This window comes from Pinus tabuliformis, chromosome 8 (assembly GCF_031772625.1).
Source record: "Pinus tabuliformis cultivar Carrire ecotype Pingquan chromosome 8, CPIR1, whole genome shotgun sequence".
Taxonomy (NCBI): domain Eukaryota; kingdom Viridiplantae; phylum Streptophyta; class Pinopsida; order Pinales; family Pinaceae; genus Pinus; species Pinus tabuliformis.
The window spans coordinates 871,917,818-871,930,081 of record NC_142294.1 but is presented as its reverse complement, the minus strand read 5'-3'; positions in this window follow the sequence as shown (position 1 = coordinate 871,930,081).

Sequence of the window (12,264 nt, the reverse complement as noted above, 5' to 3'; positions counted from 1 at the left end):
TTATTGAAGGCATCATCACCAAAATTGTTCATCTACACAGAAGAGATTGGGCAGAAAGGCTTCTTGAAGCCTTATGGGCCTATAGAACTACATGGAGGAATACAACAGGACATTCTCCCTATGAACTTGTTTATGAGAAAGAAGTCTTGCTCCCAATTGAGTTTCAAGTCAAAACTTTCAAGATGGCGATTCAGTTGGGGATGGATCTATCGAAAGCCCAAAAGCACAGAATGGAGCAGTTGAATGAACTAGATGAGATCAGACAAGAAGCAATCCTAAGAACTGATCTAATTCAGTATCAAAGAGCTAAGTGGCATGACAAATACATCAAAGAGAAAAAGTTTCAAGAGGGAGATTGGGCATTACTATTTGATTCCAAGTTTAAAAAAAATTTAAAGGAAAATTTCAGACTCATTGGCTTGGGCCATATGAGATTGACAAAATCTTTAGCAATGGAGCGGTAAGAATCAAAACCATTGATGAATTTCAAACTCCTCTTATTGTGAATGGCCACAGATTAAAGATCTATCATAAGCCACTCTCAAAAGAGGAATTTGTCAAAATGTTTCAAGATAGTTCTGCGATAAGGCTGGTGAAGAAGAATCCTTCTTTTCCACTAGCCTAGCCTTTGTTCCTTTCTGTTTAAAAAATAATAATAATAATAAAAAATAAAAAATAAAAATAATAATAATAATAATAATTGTATAAGCTTGAAAACCAATCACAAATTGGCAGTCTTATACAGAAAATACAGGGCGAAAATCAGAATCCTTTGATGCCCTATATTTTCCAAAAAAAAAAAATCTCTTTCTTTCCCATTTTCATTTCACTTCACCTCATTTTCATTCCACTCCATTTCATTTTCATTCCACTCCACTTCATTTCATTCCACTCCATTTCATCCATTTCATTTCATTTCACCAATAAAAATTTCTTTCATGACCATTTTCATTCAGTCAGTTATCATCTATCCATTTTCATTCAGTCAAATGGTTGCTGTGTCAGTTTCTGCAGCTGAAACCAATTTTCGCAGCCAGAAGCAGTTTCCATAGCCACCACTCTGTTTTTCAAATTGACAGTCAAGATGTTAGTTCAATAATCATGAAAGCAAATGTAGGTATGACCGAGGACATATTATGAAGACATGGAGCACCTAAAGGCATCAATAAGGAGCAGTTGATCATGAACAAACAAATGGCAAAAAATTCCAAGGTATGAGTAAAAAATTATTTCAAATAGCAATCAAAACACATTTTTGCATAGTTATTAAACCATAAGCTCCACTATATGCAATGATTTCCATGATAGCTCCATAACCATTCCACGACATTCCTCCACAAACCATGCATTTATTTTCCAAACGGTCTTATGATTAGCCTTCGGATTTAATTTGTGTTGGCTGCATTTTAACACTCCACCTGTAATCATAAGGACACGGTCGCTTTGACTACGGCTCTTTTCAGCCGCATAAAATCCGCAGCCGTTTCATAAACGTGTTTGCGTCTACTCTGCAGCGACCCAATTTAAAATTCTGCCGGATGCATTGTACTCTCCCTACTGTTCTATTAACATCATGGCTGCATTTCCACCTTTCTCACATAAGCCTTCACCCCTTCACGAATTCACTTCCACTGTTTGTCCTCTGTTTTCCGCTCACAGTTACTGGTTTTCTCCATAAACTCTATTCACTCCCATAGACCAGCCGTCTCACTTCTGCTAAACCCCCCCTCACGTAGACAATTTTTAAGAACAGAAGGAGGGATGGGTCTATTGTTGAGGGCAGAACCGGAAGGGCCTAAGTTTTTGGAAGGATACCCGCAAGTGAAAGACTTATTAAAGAGGGCAAGATGGCTACGTTTCATTCAAAAATTTAAGGGCCACAATAAGGAGATTACAAAGGCTTTTGCGAGGTCTTTTAACGGCCAGGAGGTGTAGATTGGGGACCTTAAGTTTACAGTCACCGAGGCATCCATAACAGCTGCTACAGAACTTCTCCACGAAGGTGAACGTTGGTTCAAGAACAAGAGCTTTGACGAGCAGGCTTGGAGAGTCATACTACGCAACCCAGGTATGGACGTAACTATACTCAAACGAGGAATTCCTGTCCATGCTTTAAAAGAGGAGTGGGCCAGCTTATTATTAATTATTCAAAAGTTCATTACTTGTGAAGGCCGTTTTGGGGCAATGTATATGTATCATACTCAGTTGTTGATGAACTTTTTAGAAAACCAAACCCTCAATCTGCCCTACTTTTTATTGCTGAGCTTGAAAAAGATGTGCACAACAGTCCAAAAGAACATAGAAGACATAGAACCCCATTTGTATCATCATGGGCTTGTGAGAATTCTAATTGAGGACCAATTGAAGAAAAATAGGGACACCTGGGAACGGTTTTTGGTAAGGAACTACTTTCAAGAGCCACCCGAGGTACCTGAAAGCAGTACAGCAAGAAGGAGTAGGAGAAAGGAGAAAAGTGTGATAATTCAAGACCCTCCTATTAGAAAAACCAAAGAAGTTAATCAAGAAGAGAGGCTGGAAAGAACAAAGGATAGAAACCAAAGAAAATAAAAAAAGAAACGAGACATAGAAGCCGTATATCAAACTGCAGAGCCTTCTCAAAAAGAAGATCACTAAACACTGTCCGAAAGGTTAGCTTATCTTAGAAAACAAGCGGCTGCAGCCAAGAAGAAATGAAAGGAAAAACAGAGTATGGAGGAAGATACTAGTACACAGCATGTGAGAAGAAGCTCTAGGATTAAAGGGAAATTAAAGACAGTAAAAACCAAAGGGCCCCACTTTATTGATTTGGGGGAGGAAACCCCATAAATGCCTCCAGCAACCTCTCCTAGCCGTAGTCCACATCATACTTCCATTTCACAGCCAGATGTTGACATGAGTCCTTCTCGGCCAGAGTTAGAAATCAGTCCCTCTCAACAGGATTTTGGGGTCAGCCCAAGGAAGGCTACACCCGAGGTACACCCAAATCAGCAGGAGATGTATGATTATATAGAATCCTTAGAGAAGACAGCTGCAAGTCCAAGAACATCATCCACTTAGCCTCACACAGCACAAGAAGCTCTAGTCCAATCATTGAAACAAGAAGTCTTTGAATTGGAGGTTTTAAATAGACATATTAAAAATGAAAATGAAGCATTAAAGGAGCAAAGTAGATTGGACAAGATCATTCATGACAACACTATGTTACATCTGGGACTGTGGCAGAAAAAGAACAGGAAATTAAAGAAAAAGTGCAGGAAGTTGAGTAGGGAATTGATCAGTCTCAAATTCAGATGCTTGATGAGGAAGCCCAGGATGGTAGTAGTACCAAGGAAGAGGAGAAGAGGGTTGGATGTACTGGAAGAAGTTTCAGAGCACATGGACTAAAGGGAGGATGATCAAAATTTTGGTTGCATGGGGACATGAAACACCTTCACAGTGGGGGTATGTTGAGCCCCAAACTTGCATCTTTCCTATACACCTTTCTAGACCTTTTCCATTTACCTGGACCTCCTCAGCTGTCAACATCATTGCATATTAGTTTAAAAGAGCATATAAAGTGGTTTCCTAACTACGTTTTGTGTTTGTTGTTTGAATTAGATTTTTGCTCATTGAGCTGCGGAATCTTGTCACTTTCCGCAGCCTTTTTGTTAAAGTCTATATTGCAGGTGTCTTCAGGTAAATCGAGCCACATGGGAAAGTTGGAAATGACGCAGACATGGACCGAGTCCTATTGGCTCAGTCGAATTCATCAAAGAAGGCCGTGGTCAAAGGTGGTCAAGCGGTTGTCAACATAAGAGTCCTACAGCAACAAGACTTCATTTTTCACCACGTGAAGACTTGCATGGTCGTTCCTAGATCTATGGGGACATATCAACACATGTGGACTGCTCCATAAGGCGAATCCAACAGCCACCCTCAATAGATTTAATCACCACGACAGCCATGATGCTAGATCCCTGGACGTCGTTGTTCACGTGTCCTCTGTCAGCGCAGTTCTTAGGAAATCAGTTATGTAAACGTTTGCTATAAATAATGTGTTTCCATACGCATAGTAGTTAGTCTTGGTAATGTAATTTTGCTTTTAAGAAAGCCCACTGTGTCATGACATTATTTCTTTGTTATAACTGCGTTTTGAATACATGTGAAGACTCTGTTTATAAGCACAATTCGTGGTTGATAGTTGTTGCCCGAAGTTGTGCAGAGGGCCCCTGCACATGCCGAGGTTTTGTTTATTGCTGTATAGTTTCATGCTTTATTTCTTTACGTTCCTTATGCCATAATTATTCACTTGTATATATTGCATTTCTTATGGTATTAACGTTTTATTTCTGTCCATAATTTTTCATGCTTTATAATGTTGTTAACTGATCAGTGTCTTTGTTCCAGATTACAGTAGGCAGCTCGGGCATTTGCACATAGTTTTACAATGACTAATGACATGGAATCAATCTTGTCCTTCTGCTGATTTATTTTTCCTAGTTTTTAATTTCAGCACTGTTTTATTAATTTCAGTTTTGTTCATTTGCTTTATTAGTTAGATTAGATATTAAATTACTCATGTCATTATCAGTTACCTCCGAAAGCCATAGCGAGACTAATGGTGAGGGATTGAAGTATGAGTGTGTAGTTTGATATTAGTTTATTTTTCTGCAAGTTAGATATTAAATTGTTCATGTCATTATCAGTTACCTCCGAAAGCCATAGCGAGACTAATGGTGAGGGATTGAAGTATGAGTGTGTAGTTTGATATTAGTTTATTGTTCTACAAGTTAGATATTAAATTTCTCATGTCATTATCAGTTGCCTCCAAAAGCCATAGCGAGACTAATGGTGAGGGATTGAAGTATGAGTTTGTAGTTTGATATTAGTTTATTTTTCTACAAATTAGATATCAGATTGCTCAAGTTGTTTATGATTACCTCCGAAAGCCATAGCGAGACTAATGGTGAGGGGTCAGAATATGAGTTGATGTAATTTGATTTTAGCTTTACTTTGCTTGAAATTTTTGGATTTCTTTGAGTACAGTTTCTTTTGTATTTAGACAGCAGCAAGGATAATGGTTTCATGATCAATAGTTCACTGTTTGTTTAATTAGAATAGTGGCACATTTTCATTCTCTTCTAAGAATTAACTTCATCATTGCATGTTTTAAAACCTTTTTGAAAAGTTTGAAGTTTTGGAAGTCATTTTAAAGGACATCATAGCCTTGAACATTTATGTCCATACTTGTCTTTTAGAATTTCCATCTCACATTAGGAAATCAATAGAGAAAAACCCAAAACGAAATAAAAATCAAAAACAACAAAAAGTAAGAAATAGGTTATCTTGCACATATAGTGCGCCGCACTTCAACAGTTTACGACTCCCGGATTGACAATTAATATAGTAATTTAGGACACTCTAAATTGACCAAACATGAACTTCATGTCCAACTCATTTAATTCTCCTTACTACTTTCCTTCTCCTAAGAAAAACAAGACAAACTTATTTGTACTACTAACATTTTTGCTCACTCGATGAACATTTATTATAGTGAGTTTGTTTTTATCCTTGTGTGCATTTATGGCACATTCCTTCCCATATATGACAAGAATATAATAGTTAGATATCTTCCTAAAGATGACATCTCTCACATATATCAAGCTTCCCAAGATGACTCCACACACATCCAATGGAACCACATTTGCAACCACTTCATCCAAAAAGTTTTGGTTGATGGAAGACTTGAATTCACATTGCTTGTTCACTATCATTTCCACATATTACCTTGCCCAACCTAGGGGATCTGGATACGTATGGTACTATGTCTCAAGAGTAAGCTTCTCATCCAATTGTGTAAAGATAAAATTGGATTGTGAATTAGGATCAAACAAGCAATCTACCTTTCTTTGTTTCATGTGGATTTTTATTTATAGCAACTCAATCATCTCCTTCTCCTCCTTTTGATAGCAAAGAACTAGTGCTACTTGCTTCTAAAAGGTAGTATAATTGATCTTCCCTTTTGGGTCTGAGGTATTGTCCCCTCTTTCCTCAACGTCTAATATTATTAATTAATTCTTTTCCTTTTTATTTTGGAACTACTCAGAGCAATTCTCAAGGTGCAATTTCTTGCTATCCTTCTCAATGTGGTCACTTTCTATCACAACCCTTGCATTGCTTGATGGAGGGTGTTGCTTCTTGTTTCATTGCCACAATATTTTTCCCATTCCACTTCTTCTTGTTTTCCCCTTTTCTATGATGCTCTTGTGCTTATGTTTTCTTATATGTTCTAGACTACTACTTCTACTTCTCTCCTTCATGGTACTATGCTTGAACATTAGCTTCTTGATCACAAGGTTGAAAAAATTAAATAAATTGATTACAGATCTAAGGTATCAATGCCCCTAAGTACTTTATTAATATATCTAAGTTTTGGAGATATACAACCAATTGAATAAATCTCTTCTTGAACTTTGTGGTGAACTCCTACATTGATTTCCCTCACCTCTACTTAAAGTAATTCCATGCAATCTATTAGTGATCCTAATACCTGATTGGGTAAAATTGAGCTTTAAGCATGTCCTTGAGCACCCCCCAATTAGTCACTGATGGGTCATCTTCTATTGCTTTACTTATTGCTTCATACTCCCACCATGCCAAGTCATGGCCTTTAAGCTTCAAGTGGGAAAATTACATCCTTTGCTTCTCAGTGAATTCATGTACATTGAAGTACACCTCCATCTATTATAGACATTAACACAGTTTGATGCCACCAACTTCTTCCACATATGGCTTGATTTCCACTTTTGCCTCAACATGTAGAGGCACCTACACATTTATTTGGCTACATTATCCCTTTTTGTCTTTGTCTTGCACTTGGTCTTTGCTCGTTTTCCTCTTTCTTGGAATATTCATGATAAGTGTATGTTGAGGATGTTTCCATACCATTCACTACCAACACTATTTTACCATTGATGTGAGTGTGGTAATGCTATGCATTAACCAATCTCATGACCCCATGATAATGTTATTCATCTTCTTCATGGTGACACCATAACATCGTTGATGTTATGCTTCTCTATAGCCTTAGAAACAATTGTTTCCCACTTCTTCTACAATTGTTGTAAGATATTACCATATAGGTCTCACCAAGTATATTTGATCTTGGTATTTGATTCCATATGATCTTCAAATGGTATGCTTATAGCTAGTCCATTTCACCAATGCATATCCTTGAAAAATTTGTACAATTCCATAATTCTTGTAGGTATGGTTAAGAATTTTGTGAAGACCCAAGCTAATCAATCTCAGGTCACACGTCCTTGGATGATACTTCTATGAAGTCTTCAATGCAATTAGTAACTTCATTCGATGGAATGAAGGGAAATCTTATTTGATGTCACATCTTCATATGCTCTTACATGATTTCAATTCAAACTTCAACATCATTCATTCACATGTCTAAAGTGGCCAATAAGAAAAATTTACAATATGTGTGGATGAGAAACAATTAAGAAAATTGTTTGAAATGTTTTCATAAGGCAAGGGAGATTGCCATAACCTCAATGCATGAGATGGCATCTCTCAAACTTGAACACTAACTGAAATAACATCATTAATTATAATCCAAATATATGGAAATTATATAAACACTATCCATGAGTTAGAACATGATAAATGACAACAAAGTAAATAACATGAGCAAGCTACATGAAAAGTGGGAATAAGACAACCCATCATACGCAAAAAATATTATGAATCAAATAAATTACCTCACACACAACCATGCATGGACTAGATGAATTATTCAATTCTTTTGGGTCACAATTAACATATCATAGCAAAATTTCCCACTTAGAGAATGTCCAAATATTATGCAAACACTTAGGAAACCAATACAAGGATGTTATGACATGTATGACCCCGTGCAACTCTATACAACCTCCCTACTAGAAATAAAATTTCCATATGGCCTCCTAGGGACTAAGAATTAATCCATGTAGTTGTGAAATGCCTTCTCTTTGTGTGCTAAGATGTATATTTTCCCTCAACAAGCTATAAGAAGCCATATAAGCCTCTAAAACTCAATAGGAAGCTCATTGCAACCATGGTAAACCACACGATGTCTTTTCTTACTTGTAATAGTCTATTTCACAAGAAATTCAAGTTTAAAAACTCCCTACAACATTACAACAACCAAATTATCTAAGCTAATGATATCACATCTCAAAACTCCCTACAACATTGCACCAACCAAATTATGTAGGCCATTAAGGACAAAGGAGGATATAGAGTTGTTGGAGATATGCATTTACTTATAAAAATTATAATTATGAAGGAAACATTCAACACTACAATTGTCAATGAAATCTTAGCTCAATAAATAAACACAACAACCATGAAACTATAAAGAAACTATTCAAAATATAGAGTAGCCATTTCAAAAAACTTGTAACTAGAAAATCACACAGTAATATAGAAATATACTACAAAGAAAATTCAACATTTAGCATGGAAACTTTTATTCAATTTTATTCAACTAGGCTATGTTACTATTTAATAATGTGTTGGTTACCAGCTCTCTAGTTCATCTTCATGCTTCACATGGAAATGTTTGCAACATTTCCTCCAATCTTTTAAAAATAAACTCTCTTCCTTGGTAGAGAATTGGTATATAAAAGGATGGGTTAACTGGGAGATAATTAGAAGATCAAGTGTAACACCCCCAACCACCAAGTTGGGGCAATGCCACCAAACTCTGACATTGATGCCATAACCATGCAATAACATATAATATAACCAAAACATCATAATTATAGGTGCAAGATAAATAGCCATACGAAACATGTATACAGTAGAGTATACACAATATTAGGCACATTAACAAGCATATTTATAATTCTTATCTTATAAAAACCACTAATCGACTGCAGACCTTGGATGTTCCTCCCAACCATAGATTCCATTTCTCTAACTCTCTTAGAAGGGGGTTACCCCCGAGTTGGAGCTAGTTACAGTACATAACTAGTACAAAACATAATAAGAGCTAAGGTATCAAATCCAAACATTACAACCTACGCTATCCCATTCCCCATTAGCCTATACAACCCAAGGTAATGCATCTTCTTCTCTACAGCCACAATCCACAATCCATTGGGTCGTGCCACTACCCTTTCAAGGTTTCCAACTAGGCTGATAAGGCAGTTTGTGAGCCCTATGTATTTTAGGAGTTCTAACTACCCTTAGGGGTTCCTAGGTGTCCTCCAAGCCCCACATAGGGACACTTGTCCCTATACTTTTCCCTCTAGGGCTTCAACCTTCCCCAAGGCAACCTAAGGAGAAGTACACTCGTACCTAGACCCACCTAGGATCCTCAATGTATAATAGATATACATCCTCTGACTCTTCTCAAGCTAGCACAATAGTCATCTTGATAACATTTGATTGAGTCGTCACCCCCCCTTTCATCAACATGGTGCTCCTTACTTTATATTATAAGAATATATTATAATATTATAATACATTTTAAGATCAACCCACTTTACCTTTATAACATTGGTTAGAAATAAAATAAAATTTTCCTACCTTCGGCCCTTTGCTAACCTCTAGCCCCCTCACCTTTCCTTTCATGGAGTCCTAGTGCCCCATATTCTTTTCATCCCCTAGTTTCTAGCCATGACCCTTATTTATTAACGTTTATGTGTTTACATGTTAAATTTGCTAGGCTCACGTGACTTTTAGCACATAGGCTCTTCAACCTAAACGAGACAGTCCTTAGGCCTCAAAACATATTTGTACATTGGCCCGTAGGCCCAACAAGCTTATACACATATGCATGTGGGCCCCAACATAACCTGGATCACAAGCCTAATTATCATGTACCAACTCACCAACCTAAGTATCACATTTACATTTACATTTAGAATTTCAGGATCAATAGGGGGTATTACATTAGCTTCCCCAAGATTGTTTTAATCTCTTGTCTTTTCTCTTTATTACATTTGAGGAGAAGTCTCATACATTTTTTTTAACACACACACATACAAACTTTTCCTTCCATTTTTACATTTGAATGCTAGCCTTATGATGTGATATTAATGTTGGGGTGGACATCGACCATAATAACATGGGGCCCTTCATGAAAACAACCCTATATGTTCCTCGTCCATATCCTTAAAGCTTACATGTGTTTTTCATCATAGAGCCTACACCAATGACTAATTGTCTCTATGTTGATCCAATTCAGAGAAAAAACTTGTATTGTTTATGAAGAAATCGATTATATTGTACTCATTTTGATTTACACAATCATGTATAACTTACAACAAATTAATACATACTCTTTACATTTTATTTATATCTTTGTAGATGGAAGATGCAAAGACACAATTTCAAACTCAAGCCAATCAACAAAACATTCCAAATAACCCAAGTACAATACACTATGCGAGTAATGAAGATATTGATAATAGTTCGAGTAATGAATGATTTTTAATTAAAGTTAAATGTTACATATTGTATATTTTGGAATGTTTAACAATGAAAATGATGTTTTATGTTGATCTAGATGGATATCGGTAGTCATCCACCTCTTCCACTATCTCCATTGTTCTCTATCTTATTGGTATTTTCTTCTATGATTTTTGGGTCCCAAAATTATGTATTTTGGAAATTTATGGGGCCAAGGATAGTCGTGGCATGCCTTGGATCTATTAAAATTTTTTATACCTCAGATAGTTCTTTCCAATGAGCTAGTGTTCACCCCAAACAAATAGTGCATGGAAAAGTTGTGCCCCTGGGAAGTTGATATACCAACTAACCACCTCAAGTGTCATAAACCTTTTGGAAGAGTCATCTTCTATGGTTAAGTTATGGACCTCTAGGGTTCTCTCTTTATTCTAAAAGGTGATTATTTTGGCCTCTTATAATAGCTTTCACAAATGCACATTACCACCACCTCTCTCTATTTAGAGATAGCTACCACCATTATTGCTAGTTTGCATTCTACAATATTTTTCTATTTCATTTATTAACAGAAGTTGGGTTTTCACCATATTATTGTAATTTTGGTTTATTTCCTTGTATGTGTTCTATTTAATTTCTTGCATCTCATTCCATTCATTGTACAACCTGAATCAGTGGTATTAGAGCAATTTGCTTCTTGATGTTTCTCAGTGCATGTCCCCAAAAGGGTTAGGGTACAAGGAGTTGGGTATCGATCTAGTTTTAATTGGGAACAATAACTCTTGCAAGCCCAAGAAAACTACCATGGTGAAAGAAAAGAGACAGTATGGAGCAGGAGATCCTATCAAGTTGTTTCTCAAGGAATAAATCACATGACAGAGTAATGACATGATGGAAAATTTCACTCAGATCCTTCAACAATTGCTAATGACGATAGAGGCACCTTCAACAAGTGGAAAAGTTTGAGGTGTGACACGCTTCAGGGTACAAGTTAAATTTGATATTCCCTTATTATAAGGCCAAATAAATGTTGATGCTTTGGGGAAATGGTTAAATTTGTTAGAGGGTTATTACTCTGTCCAAATTTGTTCTAACAATGAGAAGATCACCTTTGTGCTATTCAAATTCATTCCCCATGTCAAAGATTGGTGGGAATGTTACTGGGAGAGACACAAGAATGATGAGTTTGTGATGTTCAATGTATAACCAACTTGGGTCACTTTTTTTGATGCCCTTAAGGAGGAATTATACCTTGTAGGGAGCTATGATGACTAGTAAATGAGATGGACAACTGTGCGACATGAGAGAGATCATATAATGTTGGAGTACGCCAATAATTTCCATACCTTGTGCTCAAAGATGGGTATTAAAGACTCCAAGTGACACCTAGTCTTGAAGTACTATAATGGCCTACATAGGTACATCCAAACAGAGATGGATTTACCAAACATCTCTTCATTGGGAGCAACTTATAAATATGTTGTCAATTTTGAGTAGAAATTGAAGTAGTGAAATAAGAGAGAGTTCATATCTACAAATCCGCTGCAATAGAAACCCGAAGAAGGTGGTCCTAAATTAGAAAATAAGGGACACAGAAAGGAGAGCCAACCTCAATACAAATAACCCAATTCGTAGGTGAGGAAAGGTAATGGGAAGTTGAAAAACAACACTAGGAAGTGGCGTGGGTTCCACAAAATCCCCTCGCACAATAGTAATGAATGTCATTCGAAACAATCATTTTTGGTGGAGCTTAAAGAAAAGGAAATAAAACTTGACTTTGATTTTCATTTAGAATGGGATAAAGGAAAAAAAAAAAAAAAA